We start from the raw sequence: 26994 nt of genomic DNA on the forward strand, positions 1-26994 counted from the left end.
CCTGGCTACCACTATTCTACTGTCTGTCTCTATGAATTTGACTGTTCTGGGTACCTCACATAAGTGGAATAAGACAGTATTTTTCTTTTTGTGACTGGCTTATTTCACTTAGCATAATGTCCTCAAACTTCATCCATGTTGGAGTGTGTGTTAGAATTTCCTTCCTTTTCATGGCTGAATAATATATGTATACACCACATTTTGTTTATCTAGTCATCCATCAATGAACATTTGGATTAACCGGACTGGATCAATTTTTCCAAAATTGGATCAGCTTTGTACCAGGCCCTCTGGTGGGCACTGACGTTTATATGATGACTATGATCTTCAAGGATCTCACAGTTTACTTGGGAGTGGAGGAAAGGGCTGTGGAGGGGGAGTGAGAATGTGGCAGATACGTAAATTGATTTTAATACTCAGTTCACATGTATAAAGACCCTGCCCTCAGGATCTATAGGGGAGAGATGCAGTATGTATTATACTACACACATAACAATATTACAAATATTAAATATGTAAACTGGTTTAACATTTTAATAATTCATCTTTTGAGTAATAATATGATGCAAAGTCTGTATAGGATATAGTGGGAACACAATGAAGGAAGGGAGAGGGGCTGGTGCAGAGGGAGGAGTGGGACTATTTCTTAAAGAGGCAATATCTGAGCTGATGAGATCAATGATGCTAGAGATTACTTTCTGAAAAACTTGCATCTGGGCTACGTTGTAGCCAGTGGCTCCCAAAAGCGGGCTCAGTTGCATCTAACTCCTTGGGACAGCTTTTAAGAAATATTGATCCCAGTTCCCAAGCCAGAAATTCAGATTCGGTGAATCTAGTGTGGAGGGCAGGAGTCTGTATTCTAAACAGCCTCTTCTGGCAATTCTGATCTACCAATGCCTTGGCAGGCTTTGGGGAAACATTGAAGATTATAAGGTCAGGTTTGCACTTTAGATACTGTGGAGGAGGCAAGGACAAGGAGTCGAAAAGAACCCAAGGCAGGGAAACTAGTTCCAGACCATTAGTACCATATTCCATGGACTGGAGATGCTGAAGATGGGCATACGTGGGTATTCAGCCTTCCATTCATTCAAGCAACATTCGGCGCACACCTATGATTTTGTTACCTGGACTAGACTACGCTGAAAATCCCTTCCCTTTCTAAGATTCTGTATCCTATTGATCTCATTTAAAGATGCTTTCACCGATAGAACATGGCTGACGTGAGGTTGTGCGTTTCTGAGCCGAGGTTGTAAAAGGCCCTGCAGCCTCTTCCTCTCCTGCTCCTCTCAGAACCCTGCTGCCATGTCAACAACCCCAAACTCGCCTGCTAGAGGATGTGCAACCACATAAAGCAGAGATAAGCCCTTCGGCTGATCTGGGAGATGATCACACGTGTACGAGTGAGCCCAATAGAGATCAGAGGAAAACAGCCCAGCTGATTCCAGCCAAATTGCCAATCCACAGAAGTAAGGGCTGAATGGCTGTTGTTTAAGCCACTTAATTTTGGGGCGCCTTGTTATGCAGCAAAATTTAACTGATACACTCCCTTTTGCCCCAGGACCTTTATGCATGCTGTGTCCTCTGCTTGAAACACTTTCCCTTCGTTCTTTGCTTGGTTGACCCTTATTTATCATGGCTCAGAAAAGTCTTCCCTGATCTTGATTAAGTTAAACCCCTCCATTTTAGGCTCACATTGCATTTTTTACCTCCCTGGTAGCACTGCAGAAGCTATAATTTTACATTTATCTGTGTATGTTATTTGATTATGGTTTTTCTCCCTGACTAGACTATAAGCTTCATGACTCCAGGGAGAGTGTCTGTTTTGTTCACCATCAGATTTCAGCACCTCGTACAGTCCCTAGCACATAGCAGGTGCTCACCAAATATTTGTGAATGAAAGATTATGTATAGCTGAGGAGGAAACAAGCCTTTAGGGGTTCCTCTCTAAAATAATAACCCTCACACCGGTCCTCCTCTCCCACTATTATGGGAATTATAAACTAGGCAAGCCACTGTATGAGAATGTGTTTTGTAATTTTTAAAGGACTGTACAAATGTTAGTTCTTAATTGTTAGTGTTATTATTCTGGGTTGGCAACAGCTGGCTTTGGGGGAATCCTCTCTCTCATTCCCCTGAAACGGCCCCAGGCAGTTTCCTAGCAGCTAGGATTGCGGCTGGATAAGCAATTTATAAGCTGAAAGCCTTGCCTAGAGTTAAAATATGGATATGTAAATACCTCTATAGTGGCAACCTAGCAAGTAATCTCCAGGCTGGTTAATTGCAGAACTTGGTGGTAATGATACCAATGCTGAGTTCAATTAAGGACTATTTACAAAACCACCGGGGGAGGATTTTCTGCTTTCTCTGAAACAGTAGGCACCAACTAGAGGGACTTGTTACTTTACCGTATAACTCAATGGCTCAGATACACCATAAACTCCTTAGACTTGGAGTCTGCAAACTCCATGCCCTGTTTTGATCCCTGGAGCTCAGTTTGCAGCAAAAGGGCACGAGCCTAATAGTGAATTGCTCCAAAGACAGATCCTCTGTGTGCAACTTTTCTGAGCCTCAGTTTCTTCATCTGTAAAATGTATGTATTAATAGTTTTACCCCGTAAGTTTATTTTGAGGTTAAATGAGATAATCTTTGGAAAGTGCCATTAGAGTCATTAGAACAGTGTCAGGCATACAGTAAACACTCAACACATTTTAGCTATTATTGGTTGTCATCATCATAGTTATTATTATTAACATACACAGTTGCTTCCATCCTGGACAACATACCAGCTTGAGAAGGCTGCTCTGAAATCCTCTTCGCTCAGTTTTGCTTACTCAGGAAGTGAGTGGATTTCCTCACATAGCTGAGGAGCGGTGATGTTGCATGAAGTGTTCAAGCATTCATTCATGAGATACGGGTAGAACACATACTCTGATAGGTGCTGGGTGTATAGAGGTGAGTGAGAGTCCCTGCCCTCGGGTCTACAGGGGAGAGATGCAGTGCACTGCAGTGAAGGTTCCACCAGCATTGATCCCTGGATGCTATGGGAACATAAATGAGAGGCTGACTTCCCCCAAAAAAGGTCAGGGAAGGCTTGCTCTGGGCTGCCTGGGGTTCCCAGGTGGGGAAGAGGGTGAAGCTCTTATTAATTCACACAAAAGGGAAGAGGACCTTCCTTCCTTAAGAGATTGTTGCAATGACCCATTTGTCTGACCCTTTTATCACAAAACTCCATTAAAGCTGGAAATGAAGCTTTTAAAATTAATAACCTAAGGATGGTAAGCATTTTCCCTGATGCTCAGCGTCTCCGGAGGAAATGTCATTGGGTGTTCATCTTACAGGACCCTTTCAGGTTCAGCTTTTGCAAAGAGGGGTTTTGTTAACAGTGTGATGACAGAGACCTCATCACATCTCACCTTCTTGTGACCTGGGCTCAAGGAGTGCTCCGGGATTGATGATGACTAGATATAGTACGATGGCCGGGTTTCCAGGGAGAAACATCCCCACGGGCATTAGGAAATCTAGATTCTGTCCCTGATCTTGCTGGCCAGGCACGTGTGACCCTCCTCCAGTCAATAACTTTCCTGTGAACTGGTGAGTTCAACGTGAGAACATATAACAGGTATTCGCACCTCAGCTGGAGGATCACTGCTCCCTGCATGCTTCTGTCTGCCTCTCCCCACCGGCTCCTTCTCTTGCTCTCCCAACTGGATAAACAAACAAACCAACCAAAATCCTCCCTGGAATCCCTGTAAGCTTCATGTTGCTATTCTCTCTCTCTCCCCTTCATTACTCAGTAGCTTGAATAATAATAATAATATTAATAAAAATGCTCGTACCACAATTAAAAGAAAAAAACACTAAATATTTATTATATTCAAGGATTTTTCGTGGCTTAATTCATTTAATCCTCCTGACAACTTTATCATATGGGTGCTTTTATTATCCCCATTTCATAGCCGGGAAAATGAGACTTCACATTTTAAGTTATTAGGCAAAAACACACTGCTAGTCGGGGGTTGAGCTGGAATTTAAACCCAGGCTGCCAACTGTAGTGCAGGTTCTCAACCACCCGGCTCTGTGTGTTTGTGTGTGCTGACCCCACCTCTCCTTCTTTCCTTATCTCTTCTCCCCACTCCCTCAGAATGTTTTCTTCTCTGCAGCAAGATCTCCAGGTGGCCCAAAGCAGAACTTCCTATAGTGGACATTTGTTAGGTTTTGGTGTCCAGTACCCATTCCTCTTCCTAAAAGCACTTGGTTTCCTATGGAATTACCTCTTCCCCACTGGCTCTTGTTGCATGCTGCTGAAGTCAGGATCCTCGCCTTCTCCTGGCTAAGGGACAGCGGAGTGACACAGGCTGGAATCCGAATCCTAAGAAGCCAGGTCAAGGAGGCTGGATTCTGTTCAGTCCATCTGAGCAGGCGCCAACGAATTCAGCAGCCAAGATAAAAAATATTTGAATGCAATATTTTAAAAACAAAAATTAATGTGAAAAATCCAAGATGAAGAAAATATCAAAATGTTAAATAGAAACAGGGTCAGTATGACTGAATTCTCCTTTTGCCTTAGGCTCCAACGTGGCTTGACCTGGCCCTGCTGAACATTCCCCCCTCGCGGGGGTCTCTCTATCTTGCCTTCCAGCCCTTTGCACCTGCCTGACACTGATGGATACACAAGGGTGTTTGGGGCTCTGCTTTTGCTCATGTGGTCCTCTCCGCGTGAAAGGCCCTTTCTCCTTCCACCCTACCTTGCTGACGACCTCACCCTCCTTCACCAGTGTACTTCTCTATGCTTCAGTTTCTCCATCTGTAAACAGTACCTAAGTCATAGCCTTGTGAGCACTAAACGAGCATCAATATCTGTGTAGCACCTGTGTCAAGGTGAGCATCCAACAACTGCATGGATACAATCATTCCACGATACGGCAACCTGCTGACATGCCTCCTGCCACCCAAAGGGCCAGGGAGCTGCCTAATGATGGCTAGATGGAAAAACTCACACGCACTTCCCCGTCTACATTTCTGACCACCCAAACCTCAATTACAGACTCCTCTTCTTCCAGCTTCTCGGTAAATGTCCCTGGGGCTTTTGCTTAAATCTTCCTTCTTCTTTCTTTCTACTCTCTCTCCAGGCCATGTCACAGATGTCCACAGCCTCAAGGGTGCCTTCTTGTCTGTGACACATCTGTGACGTCCATATCTCCAGGCCCAAATTCCCGGATGCTTGCTAGATGTGTCACCTGTGCCTACATACCACTACAATATTACTAATAACAGGGGTGGCGACTGAGTGCTAACTAGGTGCTCCAGACTGAGCCAAGCACTTTACAGGAATTACTTCATTTCATCCTCTCCAAAACCTCATTTTGGGCTGGCCCCGTGGTGTAGCAGTTAAGTGCATGCGCTCTACTGCTGGCGGCCCCGGTTCGGATCCTGGGGGCGCACCGACACACCCGCTTGTCAGGCCATGCTGTGGCGGCATCCCACATGAAGCGGAGGAAGATGGGCACGGATGTTAGCCCAGGGCCAGTCTTCCTCAGAAAAAAGAGGAGAATGGGTATGGATGTTAGCTCAGGGCTGATTTTCCTCACAAAAAAAAAAAACAAAAAAACAAAAAAACCTCATTTTACAGAGAAAAAAACAAAACAACAAAATAGAAGCCAGGAGAAGGGAGTTGCCCAAGGTGTTGAACCTGGGGAGTGGTGAAACCAAGATTTGAACCCAGGCAATTTAACTCTGCCATTGGAATAGGTGCTTCTGCTAAAGAAGATTACCCAAAGTTGCACCTTTTAAGTAACAATTTTAAAGTGACTTGAGGAAAAGACGATAAAGCAGTGGTTCTGAACCAGGGACAATTTTGCCCCCCAGGGGACATTTTGCAATGTCTGGAGACATTTTTGGTTGTCTCCAAACTGGGAGGTTGCTACTGGCATCCAGAGGGTAGAGGCGAAGGATGCTGCTAAACATCCTACAAAGCACGAGAAGCCCCCCACAACAAAGAATGATCTGGTCCAACAGAGACAAGGATGAGAAACCCTGCATTAGAGAAATTGCTATGAAGCAAGACTATGCAAAGTTAGTAAAGGATGTTAGCTCTTTAGGTCCTTACTCCTCCACTCACCAACTGTGCAGATCCCTCTGCCTGCCCCCTTTCCACTACCCTCAAGCCCACCACCTCCTCTCCCCAGCCCAGCAAAACTGCAGACTCTCACCCACCACCCACACTACCTTCTCGGCACAAAGCACAACAGGAACTCATTATCTTCCTCCTCAAAACCTTCCCCTCCCCTGCTCTTTATCATGGTTAAAAATACCACACTCCTTCTCCTCCTCACAGGTGAGCACCATTGTCCCCACCTCGCATGTTCTCACCACCGCCCCTCACTTTCCCTCCAACCTTCAGTCACCAAGCTGCGTCTGTTCTGGCTCCCAAGAGCCTCTCCCGCTCATCCTTGCCCTTTCTACTTCACTAACCTACTTCGGGCCAAAATAGCTTCTTATGCTATTTCTTTTCCAGTTATGAGGCTGAAGTCACTTTTTATTCATCTATATTTGAATGAATTCATTTCACCCAGAGCATGAATTTCATGAGGAATTAAACCAGGGGGGCCTTAAGAAGCCATCTAACTCCTGGTCTATGAATCCAGCAAAGTTCATGATGGAACTTGAGGGCTCTGCCCCTTTCCCTCTGTCCCTCTTCTCCAGTGGACCAGGTGGCCCTCCTGTGGTCCAGGGCTTGTCCCCTCCCACCCCACTCTGCATCCCATCCCTTCAGATCCTCACATCCACTGTTTCGTCAGTGACCCCCTTCCTCTTCCACCTCTCCCACTCTACTGGGACCTTCCCATCAACCACAGAGGCTCACTAGCCCACCATCTCTAAAGAATCCTCTACTCTTAGCGCCCACTACCTAGACTGTCATGCTTCTGAAAAGGGTTGTCTACACTCATTGTCTCCTACTCACTCCTCAGCCCACTGCAACCTGGCTTCCAATCTCTCCTGTCCATTGAGAAGCTCTAGCAAAAGTTATCAGCCTTCTATTGTCTACTGTCAAGTAAAATGGGCACTGGCTTTCCAATCCTTATTTGACTGAATTTTCTAGGGCATTTGAGAGTGTTGGCCATTCCTTCCTTCTAGAAGCAACTTCTTCCCTTGACCTCTGGTTTTCCTTCCACTTCCCTCCTCTGACCATGCTCTCTCAGCCTTCTTTGTGGGCAGCTTTTCCTCTGCCGTTACAGCGTCCCTCTAGATTCAATCTTGATCCCAGTATCCGCCCACCCTACACACCCCTCAAGGGTGAATTCATCTGCAGCCTGCACCTAAAGCTTTAACCACCAGGAAAGGCAGTATGGGGTGGTGATTAAGACCTGGACTCCAAAACTCCTCTATACACTAAGTGTTTGGCCTTGGGCAAGTTACTCAACACTCCTGTGCCTCAGTTTTGTCAACTGTAAAATAGTGCAAAGCTTTTTAGTCTTATTGCTTTCCATGTCTGAACACGTACCATTTCCTCAGATCATCTGGAACCTTGTACCCAAATATGTTATGTGCTCATGCTCAGTCTTTGCTCAGACACATAGGGAGTGCCCGGTCAGTACCTGTGAACAAATGAATGAATGCTGTCCTGGATTGAGTTTCCCCAGAAACAAATCTTGAGACAAGGAATTGGGTGCAGCTAGTTTGTCTGAGAGGGGATTGATCCCAGGAAGAACAAATGAGGGAGTGAGGAAGTGAGGCAGGGAAGCGAGGAAAAGCATAAAGAGGGAGTTAATGAGAGTTACTGCTGGGGGCGACTGGACTCCCTTCCTCTGGGCACCTCTGAGGAAATGTGTTGAAAGCACGGTAGGACTGTTGCCCCTTAGGGATGGGAGGCTTGACACTTGTCCACTGATTGGTTAGGGAGTGCTCCAGGGCTGTTGGACACTTCCAGTCTGGGCAAGACCCTACAGCCCTGCAGAAAGGCTCCAGGCAGAGAGGGGGAGAGGTGTGCACTTCAGGCAGACAGTGCCTTGGATGGATGGCGTTAAATTACAGCTGCAGGTGAGCTCAGAGGTGGGCCCAGGGGACACAGAGCTTTTGCTCTGGCTGGCAGGTGTGGACCTCCTCATCTACCTAGATAAGCCCCACCTCTTCCTTGAAACTTAGTTCCAGAGCACTCACTTCTTGGAAGTGGTTTCTAACCTCCTGCTATAGATTGAATGTTTGTGTGCCCCTCAGATTCAGAGGTTGAGATCCTAACCCCCAATGTGATGGAGTTAGGAGGTGGGGCCTTTGGGAGGTGATCAGGTCATGAGGGTAGAGCCCTCATGATTGGGGTTAGTGCCCTTATAAAAGATACCCCGGAGAGCTCCCTCACCCTTGCCCCTTTCCCCATGTGAGGACACAGCAAGAAGACAGCTGTCTGTGAACTAGGAAGTGAGCTCTCACCAGACACCAAATCTGTTTGCACCTATCTTGGACTTCCCAGCCTCCAGAACTGTGAGATGCAAATTTGCGTTGTTTATAAGTCACCCCATCAATGGTATGCTGTTATAACAGCCTGAACTAAGACACCCCTCATGCTGATTGAGAAACCCTCACCCAAGCTCTATGGAGCCCATGACACCCTGGGCATACTTCTCTAAGAGTAATCATCTGTCTGTTTTCTAAACAGAACTTTCTTGTTGGACTTTCTTGGAGAGCAAGAACGGTTCATCTTTGCAGATCTGGTGCTTAGAAGATTTTTGAGCACATTATAGGCACGTAACCAGTGCCTTTTAATGAATTCGAATTCACCTCGCTCAGGGCCCCGCCCAGAGTAAGCGGTCCATAACGCAGGCTCCTTTTCTTTCCCTCCAACTCAGAGTGTGCCATCTGACTTAGGCGAGCACTCATCGAGCGAGCATACTACGTGATAAATACGTTCTTTAATGAACAGAAGAGCTGGGGGAGCCCAAAGGAGGGAGCAGTTAACTGGGACTGTACCAATGAGACTGCAGTTACGTCGTCTGACAGTCTTAATTACTTATAGCTTTAACTTTCCAGAACCATTAATACGGCGTCTGGCGCTTCTTCCGTTACACTGGGCTTTCCCATTGGACCGCCTCTCCGCCAAAGCAAAAGAGACAGGGGGCACAGGCACAGAGTGAACCTGCAATTGCAGTCTGGGTTGCTCCTTTCCTCCATTTGATGTACCTTTATTGAAGGTCTCCTCGGGGCCAGTGCTGTTCTTGGCACTGGGACACAGGAGGGATGGGGACAAGCAGCAGGTGACCCATGCAGGGGGAGACAGATGATAAATAAGCAACCAAATAAACAAGGTAAGTGACGAGGGCTATGAAGCAATGAAACAGGGCATGTGACATGCGGGAGAGGTGGGGGTGGGAGTATAGGTGCCAAGGACAAATAGATCAATGGTTGGGGAAAGTCCCCTTTGAGAAGCTGACTTCTGAGCTGTGAGCTGAGTGCCAAGAGCAGCCAAGTGGAGATTCTTCCAGATAGAGGGAACAGCAGCTGCAAAGGGCCTGGGGCAGGACCCTGGACTCCGGGTGCCAAGCCTGGAGCTTGTCCCACTGCTTCTGACCACTGAAAAAGAGTTGCAGAAAAGAGGCAAACCCGGGTCTAAAAATGATATCTGGTTCTTACTTAGAGGAGAGGAGCTGATACCCAACTTTCAGTTCCTAGCAGGTTCATTTCAAGCTTCGGTTTCCACTCACGGGCATGCTGTTTCCGCTTCAAAGTCTGATTGGGTTTCAAAGGAATTTGAAACACTTACAGAAAGCCACCAAGCTACATCCTCCAGGTAGAAAACCCCAGTGCGGCATTTCCATGGGAAACCACAATGAATTACTCCCGCTGGCCACCTAGTCCAGGCTGGACTGGACAGAGATTTAGTTTGGTTTTTTCAAACTTTGTAAAGCCTCTCCAAACTTTTTCACAAAGCCCCACAGTGTCCTGACTCTTCGGTTAAGAACAAAATCCCAAATTCCGTGAGGTTTGCTGAGTTTCAGATTTCACCAGAAGGGGGTCTGCCATAGCCACTAACCTTTTCCTCTGCAGAAAGCAGTTTCCGAAATGCTGCAAAGAAAAATAATCACTCGGTGATTAGAAGGGAAATGAAGTTCTAAGGCTTTGTAAGTAGACACAATACTATGCACAGCACACACCCCACGGGTTAAAACTCTCCTTTCTCTAATGTCTCCTATGATAATAAGGACAATCATGGCTATCATTTATTTGAGCACTACAATGTGTCAGTCTCTGTCTAAACATTTGGTTTCCAAATAAAACCTACGAGGGCAGTATACCGCCTCAGAGGCTCAGAGAAGTTAAGTGACTTACTTAAGGTAACACAGCTACAAAAAAGGCCAAGTCCAGATTCTAACCTAGATCAGAGTCCAACGTCCATACTATCACTTTCCATACTATTACTATACCATCCTGACCTAGAAAGTTCCTGACCCCTAGCACTGGGAAAAAATGAGGAAATTAGCCGAGCGGAAGCAGTGAAAGGGGGCAGCCAGGTAAAGTCATTTCTTTTATTGAAAATAGGGGAAACGGCCAGGAGATTGTAAGTCCATCCTCTGCAGGATGGGAGACAGGCCAAGGCCCTTCCCTGCTGTCGGGGGCCTTAGACAGGCACCTCCCAAGGCCAAGGATTTATCTGGACAAATCCTACCCTTCCACCTCTGGACAAGGAGGAGGCAGGCCGGGGGAGTGTGGCGCCCACGGTGGGGGCCGCCCGAGCCCCGCCGGAGTCCGTGTGCCCCCCGCCCGGTGCCGGAGACCCCGCGCGCCCCGCCCGGGCGCCGGCGGGCCAAGGGTTAAGCGAGGCGGGAGCCCCCCGGCGCGCAGCGGCCGCGGGCCGGGAATGCTTAGTCAGGATCCCGATTTCCTGTCGAAGTGTTTGGATTTCCTGAAACCCGCGCCCTCCGCCGCCGCGCGGGATCGTCCGAGCCGCTCGCGTCGCCGCGGCCTCCTCCCCTCGGCACATGGTCGCCCGCCCCTTCCTGCGCCGCGCTCGCCTCCCGCGCCTCGCCGCCGCCGCCGCAGCCGCCGCGGGGGGCCCTCTGCGCTCGGGCAGCCCCGGCCCGCGCCTCCCGCCGCCCGCTGCTCCGGCCGCCTGCTCCCTGCCGAGAGCCGCGATCGCCCGGCCGAGGGGCCCGGGGAGCCGGCGCCCAGCCCGCGATGGAATAATGCCCAGCGGCCCGCCCGGTCCCGGTGAGTTGCGGAGCGTCCGGACGGGCTCGGCGGGGTCGCCCTGGGTAGTCGGCGCCCCCTGCCCGGCCCCCGCGCGGGGAGGCGCCGGGCGGGCTCCCGGCCCCATCCCCGGCGGGGGTCCCTGTGCGCGGGGAGGGCCCCGGGCGGGCTCCCGGCTCCATCCCCGGCGGGGGTCCCTGTGCGCGGGGAGGGCCCCGGGCGGGCTCCCGGCCCCATTCCCGTTGGGGGTCCCTGTGCGCGGGGAGGGCGCCGGACGGGCTCCGGGCACCGGGCACCATCCCCGGTGGGGGTCCCTGTGCGCGGAGAGGGCGCCGGCCCCCGGCTCCGCAGGGCCAGGCGAAGCCTCCCGGGGGGTCTGCTTTGCCGAGGCGCCGAGGTGGCGCGGGTGGGGCCCCGCGTGGCTCCCCGGGAGAGGGGCCGGGACAGCGCGCCTGGTGGCCGCGGCCCCGCCGATGGGGCGCCCTCCCGGCGCGGAGGCGCGGGCGCTGGCCGCGGCATTGTCTCTCTGGCGCGGCGGCGGCAAGTTCCCCGCCGTTCCTGGAAGAGCCGGCCCGGCCCCCGGCCCCCGGCCTGCGGTCCCGGCTGGGACGCGGCGCTGCCAGGCAGGCCCCAGGCCACCGGGAGGGGAAAAAAAGATTCCCACTAGGGGCTTAGTGTTTGTCCACGGCAAGACTGGGAAGTGGCGTGTGTTTTTCCGCTTGTCCCATTTGGGGACCTGCTGCATTTTCTGAGAGCGACATGAAGTTTAAAAGAAAAAAAAAAAACTCGCTGGCGTCTGGTATTCTGCGGTTTCATACATCCCGAGAGTTCTTCTCGGGCATTCCTAAAGCGGTTTCCTTGAGTAATTTGTTTTTCCACTAGCGCAGGGGGACGGATAGCCAACTTCAGACCATTGCCAGCGTGATCTCGGCTTTACCTGCCCTAATCAGAAAGAACTAGAACTTTCTCCCACTTTTTCCCGTAGACTCGGTCAGGTTGTCTGGCGTAATTGATTCTGGGAGCATGGATTGCTGAGTAATGTTTTGGGATTGTAAAACATAATTCGGTGTTGAGGCCAGTTTTATGTCTGTTGCAACCTTCTCTCCAAGCCCTTTCCGTTTTTCAGTTGGAGGTCCACTGTATTGCAAGAAGATGCAGGTCTTCTGGAAGCATCAAATCTCAACAGTTTAGAAGGAAAAAGGATCTTTGGGAACCACTGTTTCTGCCCCTTCTTGTTACACAGATGAGGCTGGGGGATGTGACATGACTTACTCAAGGTCCTGTGGCCAGTCTTCAGACTCCCCAGTCCAGTGCTCTTTTCACTGTGTCAGTTTATGGTCTGTGGGCCATGAAAGGTTTGGAAAGTGTCTTCTTTGCATTATAACCTTTATTGTTTTAGTGTCTTCTGTGCTTCTCTTGTTCTGTTTTATCTATTCTTGCTGTTGTTTTTGAGATATGCAGTTATCTTAAACTGCCTATTTTGAGATATAGAGTTTAAAAAAAAAATTCCCTAACCCCTACTGTTCAGCCACTAAATGGATTTGGAGATTTCAGCCACCAAATGGATTTGAAATATAAAATGGGTAGCTTATTATATAGGGAATTACTTTTCTCTATCCCATTCTTTTGTGAAAAATGGAAACTTCCAAGTCCAAAAAAGGGCAATATCTTAGCACATAATATATGGTATGAGGTTTCTTAGACTTAATTTTCAGACCTCCTGTATCTGGTGAGCTAAGTAGCCCATCTATTTTCCTCCTTATTCTGATAGCTGGTTTTTCATTTTTAGTATGTGATAATGTTGGAGAGGAAAGACTTTTTCGCAAGCTTGCCATTTGGTGAAGGAAATTGAAATTCTCTCCACCTACCCAGTCCTCACCAGCCACAGTGAGCCAGATTTTCAAAATCGTTCAGAGACTTGCAGGCCCAAAAATGAATGTGTGCATTCAAATGGGATCCTCCCTCGCCCCTCGGGAGGACCCACCACCCAGCTGGCTTCTCCACGCTGCACCCAGCTGGCTGAAGTCTAGAGGGGAACCTGGAACAGTGTTGTTCCTCCATTTTCCCTCCAGGTTCTCAGTTGTGTTTGACTGTATCTTGCTGCCTCATTCTCATTTTTCCATCCTGTGTTTCTTCCTCTCACTTCTGTCCCAGCCGCTATATCTGGCATGGACTCGAGAAGAAGTCTTTTCTATGGGATGCATGACTGATCCCCGCATAAGCAATAGTGACAATGACAGCTAGCATTTATTGAGCACTTGCTGTATGCCCTAGACATGATACTTCCTAAGAAGTCCCAAAGAGGAGAGGGAACTTTTCTGGGAGCCCTGCCCAGAAAGGACAGAGCTTTTCAGATTCACCTGAAGTTGAATCATTCTTTTATGTATCCAGTACACATGTGCTAAGTGGCTCCCCTGTGGGAGGTGCCAGTCCTACAAAGATGAACAGGACCCTGGGTTCAAGGCCTTTTATTTCCAGCCTCATCTTTCAGTGTCAGCCTCACACGTTCTCTTCTAATTAGTCAATTCAGCCAGCCTACTTCCAGCCCCTGCTCCTTGCTAAGCACTGTGTGAATGATACAGTGATGGACAAGATAGGCCTGGCCCGCCCTCATGGAGCCTGCATTCCAGTGGGGGAGCTAGATAAAAACAAGGAAGCAGGTAACTTCCAACAAATGCAAGATTGTGATTCTTGTTATCAAGGAAACACACAAGGGATTGCAATCATGACCAAAGTGAAGTGGGGTGGGGTGGAGGTGGTCTCGTGTTGCTAGGCCCTCTTGGAGACTGAAGGGTTGAAAAGGAACTGGCCAGGCCGACAGGTTGCAGAGGAGGGCATTCCAGGGAGAGGGATCAGAATGTGCAAAGTCCTCGATGCACGAAAGAGCTTGATGTGTTCCTGGGAATGAGGAAGTCAGAGGGGCCAGAGCATAAGGGAGCGATGGGGAGAATGGCACGAGGGGAGGTTTTAGAGGGAGGCAGATCACACAGCAGGTTCTAGGCCAGGAGGGGGAGGTCCCCCTACTAAATACGAAGGGAAGCACTGGTGAGTTTAGACTCAGGAGTGGGATCTGATTGACATTTTTAAGAGATTACTTTTACTGCTCTCTGAAGAGTTGATCACAGGGGGCAGACAGTGGAAGCAGGGAGACCAGTGAGGAGGCCACTGCACTAATCCAGGAAAGATGATGGTGGCTTGGACCAGAGGGGTAGCAGTGGAGGTGGAGAGAAGTGAGTGTAACCAGGTTAGATCTTGGAGTTAGAATTGTTGAGATTTAATGATGGATTAAATGGGGGTGAAGTGGGGGGGAGGACTCAAAGATGACTCCTGGGTTCTGGCTTGAACAGCCGGGTGTTGTGTTGGGAGACAGGGAAGACTGAAGGAGGAATGTGCTCCTGGAGGGAATCAAGTTCCAGATTGGCCATGCTAAGGTTCAGATGTCTGCAGGGCATCCAGGTGGAGATTTCAGGCAGAAGTGAGAGCATGTGACTCTGGACCTCAGGGAGACTTATGGACTAGAGATGCGGAGGTGGAAATTATCAGCCTGAAGTGCTTGCCAGCACATGTCCTACCGTTTCATTTCACTGAGGGTCTGCTTATGTTCTTCCTCCTCCCTGGAACGGTCTTCCTTTCTCCCAAGGTAACTCCTGTTTATGTTTTAAAATACACCTGTGTCTTTATCTCCTTGAAGATGCCTCCAGCTCCTTCCCCAACTCTCAGATTCCTGTCTTTACCTTCTTCACAGTGTTCAATCCAAGTTACCTTTTTATACTATCTTACGTGTATAAAAGACTTGGAGCAGGTCCTGCCATGTGGTAAGTGAACAACAAATGGTAGCTGCTATTTTATTATTGTTATTATTATTATTAATATTGATGAGGTGATAGGCATATAAATAAAACTTACATTATATTAGGATAAGTATAATGAGAGATGGTGTATTAGTTTCCTATGGCTGCTGTAACAAATGACCACAAACTTAGTGGCTTAGACAGCACAAATCTGTTTTCTTACAGTGCTAGAGGACAGAAGTCTGAGATGAGTCTCATTGGGCTAAAATCAAGGTGTTGGCAGGGCTCCATTCCTTCTGGAGGCTCTAGGGAAGAATCTGTTTCCTTGCCTTTTCCAGCTTCTAGAGGCCTCCTAAATACCTTGGCTGATGGTCTCCTTCCTCCATCTTCTAAGCCAGCAGTTTTGTTCTCAATCCTTCTCATGCTGCCGGCTCTGTGGTTTTCCCTTCTGGCTCTCTGTTCCACTTTTAAGGACCCTTTTGATTACATCAGGCTACCTGTATAATCTAGAATAATCTTCCTATGTTAGGGTCAACTGATTAGCAACCTTAATTCCATCTTCAGCCTTAATGCCCCATTGCCATGTAACCCGTGTAGCCTAATGTATTCACGGGTCCTGGGGATTAGAACAGGGACATCTTTGCAGGCTGGTAAGGGAAGGTGTTACAGGAGCTCTGGGAAGTGGCCCCTAACCTGGGGGGGGATGTCTGGGGGGAAGTCAGGGGCATCTTCCCAAAGGTAGAGATGCATGGGTGAGCGTCTGTCTCCACATGGATCCTCGCTGTCCTCCCAAATATTCATTCCCTCACTGAAGTTTATTCATTCCCTCATTGAAGCTCTTCTCCATGCCTAGCTTTACATGGAGAGTTGGAGTTGAGGATTCATTTCACTGTGCGTTCTTTGAGCTACAGGCCAAATTATTCACTTTCAACCCAGGGACACTAACTCTTCTCACCCTCTCTCATGAATAAATTAAATTCAGCAACCCATGAAAACGCTCTCCCAGCCCACCGACCCTGTATACACTCCCAGGAAGGGGTGGGCAGTGTGAGGGGTTGGTACTTTCTTTAAAAGTCTGCTGTGGTTGATTTCCTAGCATAGCGTGACCCCCAACACGGGTGCCTTTTGTACAGCTAAAACCTTGGTTCCAGAGCCACAGCTGGTGTCCCCAACCTCAGTCAGCCGTGTTCCCAAAGCAGGCCGTAAGAGGGATCAGGAAAGAGTATGTGGTTCCATCAGGACAGATTGATCTGAACCATTAGGGGAAAAATAGCTCGGGGGCCTGGCCTCCCAGTGGTATGTGGCAGGTGGCCCCATCTTCTGAGAGTAAGGGAAACACATCATGGTGTGTTGCATAGCCACGTTGCTGCGAGCTGGTAATTAAGACCAGATTTCAAACATCCTCTCAGTTATTTGGAGAAAATGGGCTCCTGTCCCAGATACTCCCCAGAAACAGACGGCTTCCCGAGTCCTTAAGCGCTTTGGAGAGCCACATTAGCTCCCTTGGTCCCCAGCATGCTAGCTTGCAAAGAGACAGAGGTTGCTTGCTGCCTGAGGCTCCCATCCCTTGGAAATGCCACGCACTAGCTCCTCTCGTAATATTTTTGGCGTTTCCTCTTCCTCTGCAGCTCTAAGTCAGGAAATGCGAAAGTGCACAGAGTTAGAAAAACAGAAAAGTGAGCAAGCTGTGTCTTTCCATCGGAGGGATCCCTCTTGGAGTCTGGTTAAACTCAGGAGAAAGAAGAGCCGTCAGCGCTTCCCCCAGATGTGGCGGGGAGTTCCGGAGAGCCGAGCGGGGTGCAGATCCTCTGTGGGCAGAACAGGAAGGAGAGGGCAGGAACACGCCTGCCTGTGGCTTCTGGGGAATGGCTTGCATTTCCCGCATCAGGGCTAATCATGAATGTTCCATCGAGGCTTCTGCCTTTATAAAACTCTGACTGTGTTTAGCAATACTGGGTGCCTGTTTCGTTGTAGTTTTGTATCTAAAAAATTATCAAGTAGAGACGCAGAAAGAGTGCTCGAGTAAAAGACCATGATGTATGCAACTTGCCCTCAAATGGGGTTCAGAAAAAAACTATATATATGTTATAAAAATTATATATGAGTGAGAAAAAAAGGAGAAAGCAAATGGAGCAAAGTGTTAACAATAGTTGAACTTGGTTAAAGGGCGTATGGGTGTTCTTTGTACCGTTCTGATTCTTGAAATTATATCCAAGAAAGAGATTTTTGCACATTCAAAAAAAAATAGGAAGAGTGGTCAACCATTGCTCTGTAACTGTGACCTTGATGGATCCAGGATAGCTCAGGGGAATGGTCAGTGGACAGGAAATAAGATTCTGGGGTCCACGGCTGACCCCGCCTCTTCTCCTGTTCTTGCACTTTCTGTACTGAACTGAGATAATGAAGGAAAAGCATCTCGCATTCCATAAACGGGAGCCGTTCTTCCAGCTGTCTTGTATGGAAATGTGTTCGCTCATATGGTTGCCTCACCTTCAGACTGAGCATCTTGAAGGGGGGTGAGGTGGGGGGCTCTGTGTCAGTTGTCTCTTCCCTTGTGCCCAGCGCAAGCAAGTGGCATGCACTGGATGGGCAGGCTGAATCAAGTGCATTGGCTTCAGGGCTCAGCCATGTTGCTGTGTTTGTCAGATTTTCTCATCACTGAAGTTTAATTTTTAATGAGTCTACACTTTATTTCTAGAAATTCTCTTTGATTCTCTTTCAGATCATCCTGGCTTTTAATCCTTGGGTCTTATGTCTTTCATTAGAGTTTCTCATTCTTATTTCATCTGTTTTTTGAAAATGTCCCAACTTCACCATTTTTTTTTTTTTTTGAAGATTTGCCCTGAGCTACATCTGTTGCCAATCTTCCTCTCTCTCTTTTTTTTTCCCTCCCCAAAGCCCCAGTACATAGTTGTATATCCTAGTTGTAGGTCCTTCTAGTTCCTCAGTGTGGGACGCTGCCTCAGCCTGGCTTGACACATGGTGAGTAGGTCCGCGCCCAGGATCCGAACCGGCGAACCCTGGACCGCTGAAGCGGAATGCATCAACTTAACCGCTCCGCCACCAGGCTGGCCCCTCAGATCTTTGTTTTAAACATACAGACACTGTCTTTTAGATTGTCCTGTTATGTTAACTCTAGAGGAGCCAATTCTCCCATTTCCTTTGACTTCTGGTTTGGGGGCGGGGCGTGGTGGTTCACACTCAGAGTCCCCCTCTCCTGGGTGGCAGAAGTGGCTCTGCAGGTTGGTTTTTGTGCTTGAGCTGAGGCTTCCAGGGTTTCCTGGGTCCTGGACAAATTTCTGTGGTAGCTCCTGGGCCCGAGCCTTTTAACACGAGACCGGTGGTGTATGTTTGGGCCCTACACCTGTACCTGGGGCTTTCAAGTTTACACAGGAGCCTTTTTCCCCACTCAGACCCTGAGGCAGACACAAGCTTTCTTGCTGTTTCTCTTTGCTGAAGGGAGGAGTTGTTCAGGCCCTCTTTCTGAGAAAGCTGGGATCCCTTTGGGGCCCCGGCTTTGTAGAGGGGTCTCAGCCCTCCTGTTGCTCTGGGAGACACCAGGTGGAAACCAGCCAGCTTAATACATTCAGTCTTCTTTTCAGACTAGGAAAAGAAAGAACATTTAGAAAAATATAAAAATGGCCATTTTGAGAAAAGAAAACCAGAATCCTTATCAGAACAGTATAATAAAAAGATTTGACTCAGATCAGCAAGCACTAACTGAGCACCCCGTGTGTTCACCTGCAGAACAGGGGTGAGGTGGGAGCGGGGCAAGTGAGAGCTGGACCTTAAAGTGCCTTGTTCATATTTGTAAGCTCAGTGCAGAGAAGACAATAAATGGTTAGGAAGAAAGGAAGGAAGGAAGGAAGAAAGGAAATTTATGTGGTTGAAGCAGACCAATACGGATGCAGAAGACATAATAAGATGATGAAAAATAGCACTGAGTGGAGATTCAGAAGTCCTGAGTTCTAGTCCAGGAATTGGTATGACTAGTTATGTGACCTTTACTAGCAGTCACTTACCCTCTTGGAACCTAACTTCCCCACCTGCATAAGGGGGTGATGGCTCTGGTCCTGACTCCCCTCCCTGCCAGCTCACAGGGAGAACATGAATGTGGGAGGTGGGAGCCCTGGAGGGTAAGGGGTCTCTCTTGTCTTCCAGGCCGAAGGGACAGTGTGTCCTCCAGCACCTTGCTTTGGAGACCCCCTCCACCTCCCCTCATAACCACCGTGGGCTCTGGCTTTTCCAGGGAAGGACTGCAGGCATTTCAGGTTCTCAGAGCTTTCCATTGCTAAGGGGCTGTTCTTTGGCGTGTGGTCAGTAGTTGGGCATTGGGGGCTGGCTCCTGTCTCATGTAATGTTCTTTCCCTTAGAAGTTCCCCCGGGACCCCACAAATGAGGGCTGAGGTGCAGCCGAGAGCCATTGTGGGATGGAATTTGTGCATTGCACAATTTGATCTGCTGTTCTCTGAGGCTGCTCCTTTGGATGGTGGAGCTCACGGTCTCCCTGGGGTGTGTCCTTTGGCCAGGTCACTCTTTCTTGCCTGAGGCAATTTGTTGGGTAGAGGATAGGACCATTTGTCACGATGCAATGGAACAACCAGTGGACTCGGAATCAATAATGATAGCTATATTTGTTGTGCATTAATACATGTCAAGCACTATTCTAAGCAGTTTTCCTATCTGAGCTCAGTTAATCCTCATAATAACTCTATGAAATAGGCAGTATTTTTACTCCCATTTTATACACGAGGAAACTGAGATACACAGAGGCTAACTAACTCCCTCAAGGTCATGTAGCTCACAGGTGGCAAGATTTTCAGCACGGCGATCTGTGTTCAGCGCCCACACTCTTGACCGTGGTGTAGTATTGCCTCTAAAGACTTGAATTTGAATTCCATGCCCTAATTCCTCCTGTGGCCTTGGGAGAGTCCGCCCTTAGCCTTTCTCTTAGCCTTCCTGAGCTTCAGTTTCCTCCTCTGTGAATTTTGAAAAAGCTTGCAGGTTTTTTAAAAAGGTATTAAATACAACAGTATCTACAGAGAGTGGCTGAGTGCATGCCTGGCACATAATTGGTACTAAGCAAAAGTGAGTGGGTTCCACACGGGATAAGACTTCTCATTAGCGTGATCCATGGGGAGAGGGAACATGAAAGAACTCATTCGATTTAAAGAGTCTTCATTGCACAAACTTTTCCTGCGTATCCTGCTTTGTGCCGGGCACTTAGGATACAAAGATGAAAAATCGAAGTCCATGCGTTAGAGTAGCTTAGAGTTGAGTAGAAGAGAAGGATGTGTAACTTTGTCGTTTTGGACCGATGCTGGTCCACACCATAGGAGAGTTACAGAGGAGGAGCCGTGAGTGCAGGGACAGGAGAGGGTGATCCCAGTGGGGGTCAGAGAGCTTTGGGGAAGAGCTGCTGTCTGGGCTGACTCTTCCAGGATGGCAGGATTTCCGAAAGTCGAGAGAGTGGGGAAGGGTATTCAAGGCTGAGAATGGCTGGGTCAAAGTCTTTGTGGTAGAAATGTGCTGGTCAGTTTTTTGGAGGTCTAAGGAAAGTGTGTTCAAGGAGAAAGGTAAAACTCTTAGTTAACAGAAAGTGGCATTTGGGGTTTCTCTCTGGAATGTAGTCATCCCTGCTATTTCCTGTCCCCCCGCCGTCACAGAACTGATCTAGAAAAGCAAACTGCGGTGTTGTTTATAGACCTTCCCATAATAGCCTTTAGCAAGTTTCCTCTCCTAGGACAGTTACTTCCTCAGACCTAAAATAGCTCAGGAGAGGGTGGAGATGGGGGATATCTGCAGATTACACTGTTGAACGTGCACTTTGGAGGCGAGTGGTTGAGAAGGTGTAGCAGACACTGTTGGCTGCTTATCCAACACCCTTTTCCCCTCTTCCTTGCTGACAGAACATTGATTTTCAGAAGTCCACCTCCCAGGGTCTTTAAGGGAGGTCAGTCCCAGCCCCAGGGGGGAATCACTGTGGTCCTGTCTCCCTTGGCAGTGACCGGTTTAGGCATGGGCGTGTGACACAGCCCTGGCTATGAACTGTGGAGGGACATTTGCTGGGAGGTGGAGTTGGATGGGGAAAGATTTTCCTCCATCTTAAAAAGAGAGGTTTAGGAAGAAACAGCCTTTCTCCTGCCATGGGACTGTAGGATTGGCATGGGATACCTGGAACCATGGCAGCCATCTTGGGACCATGAGGGGGTCTTGCTTAGGGAGAACATGTTGAGTGGGTCTGAGCAGAAAGATGGAAGGAACGAGACACTGAACACCCTACCTTTAGACTGTTTTGAGCTGGGTTTTCTGTTACGTGTAGCTAAAAAAAGTCTTAACTGATACACAATGGGATGGCCACCTGATATGACATCTAGATGATTCTGGGTCCACTCTACTCTCCCCCTCTCCTCCATGTTCTAGCCCACCACCCTGTTTGAAATTCACTACAAAATCGTACACTTTTATGCCTCCAGTCTTGCTATTTTTTTTTTCCACCTGAATTGCCCTTTCCCTGCCTTCTCCGTCTACCAAAAATCCAACTTATTCTTGAAAGTAGGGCTCAAATGCACCTTCTCTGTGAAGCCCTTCCTGATCTTTCCTGTTGTAATTCGTTATTTTATTCTTTGAGTTCCTATAACATTTGTTGTCCTTCCCTCTCTCCCTCTCTCATTCTTTATTGAGTGCCTACTGTGTGTCAGCTGCTGTGTTGCACACTGGCACCATCCTTCATGAATGGGGGCAGACACGCACAGAACATCATGAGCCAGGGTGTTTTGTGTGGTCATACAGGAACGTAAGGTGTCACCGGGGGCTTGTGAAGAGGTGCTGGCCCCACCTTGCAGGGAGGGTGAGAGAAGCCTTGCTGTAGTGTGTGATTCTTGAGCTGAATCTTAAATAATGAATAGTAATTAGCCAGGAAAAGAGTAAAGCGAAGGGAAGGAAGCTCTAGGTGTAGGGAACCCCTCAGCAAGGATGTGGATGGTGGAAATATGGTTTGTGCTGGGAACCGAGTGACTCAATATGGCTGGAACCTAATGTTTGAGGTGGGGTGCATTGAGGGCAGAGAGGAGGGAGGAGCCACATCCTGAAGCCTGGACTTTATCTTGAGGCCGTTGAAGAGCCATTGAAGGTTTAAGGCAGGGGGTGATATGACACTTGCCTTTAGAAAGATGATTCTGGCTGCATTGGACTGAACAGACGAGGTGGGTGAGAGCAAAGTCTGGAAGCGGGGAGGCCGTTTAGGATTCTCTTGTAGGAGTTTGAGAGAGAGTGGCCCTGGAGATGGAGAGGGAAGATACGTAGGCAGTAGGATCGGCCGGCTTGGGGAGTGATCGGATGCGGAGCATCGGGAGGAGGAAGAGCCGTTGATGACACTGAGCTTTCTGGCCTGTTCGCGAGGCTGAGTCATATCTGTGTCTTGCAAGACTGCAGCCTCCTCGGCTCCTGGTCCTACAGTCAGCGTCCCCTACATTGCTCGGTTCCGGGCTTCAGGGAAGACGGGCTGAGGAAGAAGCAAGTCTGTCCCTCTCTTCTTTCTTATCTTCTCCTCCCACAACTTCAGCTCTTCGTTTCCTGTTTAAGTGGACCAGGAAGTAGAGCTGTGATGTGGTTTTCCTGGTGTTTTCCTGCTTCCTAGTTGTGAGCCTTGAGAAGAGGGAAGATTTTCTTAATGCCTGTCGCTCATTGCTTTTCTTTTTGCTCCTCTCCCAAACCAAACCAATTCTGAATAAGCCTATCCCAGCGTCTCCAGTCCAGCCCCGTCGGTGCATCCCTATACTTCCCGCCTCAGATCCTGTGGGGTCTCTCCTGAGTCGTCTAGCCTTTTCCTAACTCGCTGCCCTCCCCTTAGTCCGTCCTCGAAGCTGCTCTCAGGGGAATCTCCTTAAAACTTCAGATCGGGGAGTTAAGCTTCAGTCCCCGTCTCCAATGCCTGGGCGGTCAGGTGAGGAAGGAAGTGGCCTGGACTTCTCAGCCGCTCAGACCTGGCGTCAGCCCTGGCTCCCTGAGAGTCCTGGGACAAGTCACTTAACTTGCTGAGCCTGCATTTCTCCACCTGTGAAATGGGGATGAGCTGCCATACAGAGTGGTGGGGGAGTGAGAAAATACGTTAAAGTGCCTGCCTGAAACACACAGACACACACACGCACATACCACACACACACACAGACACAGACACACATGCACACACCACACACACGCTGGTTTTCTTTCTCCCCTGCAGTCTTCTTCATCTCAGTGAATCCTTAGAGCCCAGATGCTTAATTTGTGTTTGGTGAATAAATTATTCCTTCCTTCTCTTTTAGCTTAGACTTTGACAATCTCTTTTTTGCTAAATTTGAGAAACTCTCTCAAGTTGTCCTATAAGGACCAGAAGGAGGGGGAGTTCTGACGCTCAGGCGAGTTCACGGGGAGGAGGAAACAGAAGTCAGGATTTGAGTGCAGGCTCCCTGACCGCACACTCCTCACTCTTTCCATTGACCACCCTATGACTTCCCGGGCAATCAGGAGCCACCTACTGGGGCAGGATGCCAGGGTTCCAGATGTATCATCCTGAAAAAGAATGGGGGCCCTCTGCGCAGCTGTTACAGACAACAGCAGATACAAGAGTTTGCATAAGTGGGGCCGCTTGAATTAGTCAGTGAAGTATGCATGCATTTTTCTGAAAGAATTTTAATGGACATAACGTGTGTGAGGGGGGGATGTTCCCATCCTGGAACAAGTGAGGAGTTGGCTGGGGTAAGTTGAGTTCAGCGACGATATTTTAAATTCTAGTTTGAAAGAAGTAACAGTGCTGAGCATTTGCAGATGGGAATCGTGTCAGAGCTGAAAGAGAAAAGTCTGCAGAGGGTAATCACATCACATCATCAGAAACAAAGCTGCTGTGGTGTAGACGATTGGGTGAGAGTTTGGATCCTGGACTTAGATTGAGTCCTAACTTGGCCTTTTACTGGCCACTTGCTGGTCTTGGGTAAGTTCTGAGCCTCACTGAGCCACTTGTCCAGGGCGGAGAATAAGACTTGTCCCTCCTGTGGTTGTGGGGAGGACTCTGTGTGGTGGTACACGGAGAGGGGTGAGGATAGCGCCTGGCACACGTTAGCTGGAAGTGGAGATGAGAGCTGTCCCAATGGTGATGATTGTGAGGGGCTGAGTTGTGTCCTCCAAAAAAGATATGTTGAAGTCCTCTCCCCCAGTACTTCAGAATGTGACCTTATTTAAAAATAAGGTCTCTACAGAGGTACTCAAGTTAAAATGAGGTCATCAGAGTGGGTCCTAACCCAGTATGACTGGTGTCCTTATAAAAAGGGGAAATTGGACACAGATAGACATGCACAGAGAGAAGGCAATGTGAAGACACACAGGGAGAAGGTGGCCATGTGACTGGAGTGACACATCTACAAGCCAAGGAAGGCCATGGATTGCTGGCCACCATCACAATCTAGGAAGAGGCAAGGAAGGATTCTCCCCAGAGGCATCAGAGAGAGCACGGCCCTGCCCACACCCTGATTTCAGACTTCCAGCCTCCAGAACTGTGAGAATAAATTTCTGTTGTTTAAGCCACCCAGTTGTTGGTACTTTGTTATGGCAGCCCTAGCAAACTAAGATGATGATGGTGATGGTGATGGTGATGGTGGTGATGCTGATGGTGGTGGTGGTGGTGGTGGTGGTGTTGATGATGATGGTGAGTCGTGATGGTGGTGGTGATGGTGATGATGATGGTGATGGTGATGGTGGTGATGGTGGTGGTGGTGTTGATGATGATGGTGAATGATGGTGGTGGTGGTGATGGTAATGGTGATGATGATGATGGTGGTGGTGATGATGGTGGTGGTGGTGGTGGTGATGATGATGATGATGGCGATGGTGGTGGTGGTGGTGGTGGTGGTGGTGGTGGTGGTGGTGGTGGTGGTGATGGTGATGATGATGGCGGTGGTGGTGATGGTGATGATGATGGTGGTGGTGGTGATGGTAATGGTGGTGATGATGGTGGTGATGATAATAATGGTGATGGTGGTGATAATGGTGATGATGGTGATCATGATGCTGGTGGTGGTGGTGATGATGGTGATGATGATGATGGTCATGATGGTGATGATGATGATGGTCATGATGGTGATGGTGATGATGATGGTGATGGTGATGATGGTGATGATGATGATGATGGTGATGGTGATGGTGATGATGGTGGTGGTGTTTCAGCATCTGGCCTAAACATGGACCGAAAAGATGGTCCCACGTGTCTGACTGTAGATAGGCTTGTGGCATTAATTCAGCTAACACTGGCGTGGATGTACCTTCCAATTCGTATTCTAGTCGTGCCTCCAAATGGCACTTGTTATACTTGTTAACTTGATGTTGTACCAGGAGCAGGAGATTAGAAGTCAGTGTTCCCAGTCTAGAGGCTGAGATAGACACCGAGGAGCAGTTTTTCAGGAAGTGAAGTGACTTTCCACCTGCTGTGGGAATGTGTTGAGAAGGGGATCCGTATAGCAGACAAGGGATGAGGGGCACTTTGGAGCTGAAGGCAGAGACTTGCATAGCACAGGACAGTCATCACGACCAGTGTGTGCCAGGGGTCTGAGAAGAGGATGAAGAAGGGGTGCTTGCTGGGGGCTTACGAAGCAGAAGCACCTTGAGCCTGGAGAAGTGAGCAGCAACAAGATCGTGAAGGAGGTTGGCCTTAATCCTGCCTCCAGGACGGTGAGATCTGCGGCTCTGTGCTTTGGAAACACCCCTCCGATGGGGCTCAGCTGTACCTCCTGCATCTCTGCCCCGTGTGTCGGCCTCCCTGTGCCGAGCACTGAGAGAAAGTTCACACTGGAGGCGAGAAACATCAAGTCTAAAGGGTGGGAAAAGTAACAGCATGAGCCTTTCCCTGTGGTAGAGACAGTGTGTCGTGGTAGAAAGCAAGTAAACTTGGGCATGAGATAGTCCTGGGTCCGAGTCTTGGGTGGGAATCCCAGCTCTGTCCCTTGCTTTGAGACCTTGGGCGACTTTGAGCCTCAGTTTCCCCACCTTCCCACCTCTGCAGCATGGAGATTAAAATGAGATTGTATAGGACAAGTTTGTGGCACCTGAATAAAAGTCGGTTCTTCCCCCACTTAACCCTGCTTACACACGGGACTCTGGAAAAGGGCTTCGTGATGCTTGTAAAATCCAAGAACCAGAGGCGGGAGGAGAGAGTTGGCATCTGGAAAGGCCTGCACCTCATGGAGCAAGTCCGCTGTCAAAAACAAGAGGGGCCGCGTCCCTGGGAGGAGGGGTGAGACAGACACTGGGGCTCCTGGAAGACCGTGAGCACTCTCACTGGCGGGAGTAACTCTGAGGTCCTCACTGCTCTCTGGTTACTTAAAATATTGCAACAAAGAGGGTAGAGGCTTCTCAGCCCTGAATGGCTTAAAAATAGCCCCTGGGTGCAGCTGTGGCCAGGCTGTTTCCCCATGACCCATCCAGCCCAGTGCCTCTTCCCCACCCCTCCTGCTCTGCGTCTCTGCCCAGTGATGACCCCCATGCATCCTCCTCCCAGCCCCACTGGCTACACACCTGGGTGTTTATTCCACACATATTTATTTGTGTTTCCACGCATACCAGCATTATTCTAGAGGCTGGGCAACAGCAGTGAACACAACAGAGAAAAATCCCTGTCCTCGTGAAGCTTACATTCCAGCTGGGGGAGGCAGACAACTAACGGACATGAAATGTATGGATATGAGATAACAGAAAGTGCTTATGGAGAAAAATTCATTGGAAAGGAGGCTCAGGGGGTGTGCACTGTCAAATGGGGTGTTCAAGGAAGCTTTCTCTGAAAAGGTGACATTTGAGCAAAGACCCAAGGAAGCTGAGAAGTGAGCATGTGGCAGTCTGGAGTAAAACGTGTCCTAGACAGAGGGAATAGCCGGTGCAAAGGCCCTCGGGTAGCTGCATGGGTGACATGTTCAAGAAACCTCTGGTGGTTGGGCATTGTGAGGACTTTTGCTTTTACTCTGAGTGAGAAAGGAAGTTCTTGGACGGTTTTAAGCAGAGGAGT

At 48.9% G+C, this 26994-nt stretch overlaps 1 protein-coding gene across 2 annotated transcripts in view; it reads left to right on the forward strand.

Annotated features, from left to right (window-relative positions):
* The first annotated feature begins 10949 nt into the window (after positions 1-10949).
* The window catches only part of ASAP1 (ArfGAP with SH3 domain, ankyrin repeat and PH domain 1), a 352794-nt gene continuing 336749 nt past the window's right edge, over positions 10950-26994 (forward strand). The window contains exon 1 of one of the 2 annotated variants that reach the window (XM_087447447.1): positions 10950-11196. The gene's annotated coding sequence lies outside the window, so the exon portion shown is untranslated. The remainder of the gene's footprint in view (positions 11197-26994) is intronic. The other variant, XM_087447446.1, reaches the window with a different exon arrangement.

Source organism: Ceratotherium simum, chromosome 23, assembly GCF_057802395.1.
Source record: "Ceratotherium simum simum isolate JZ-2026a chromosome 23, ASM5780239v1, whole genome shotgun sequence".
Classification (NCBI taxonomy): domain Eukaryota; kingdom Metazoa; phylum Chordata; class Mammalia; order Perissodactyla; family Rhinocerotidae; genus Ceratotherium; species Ceratotherium simum.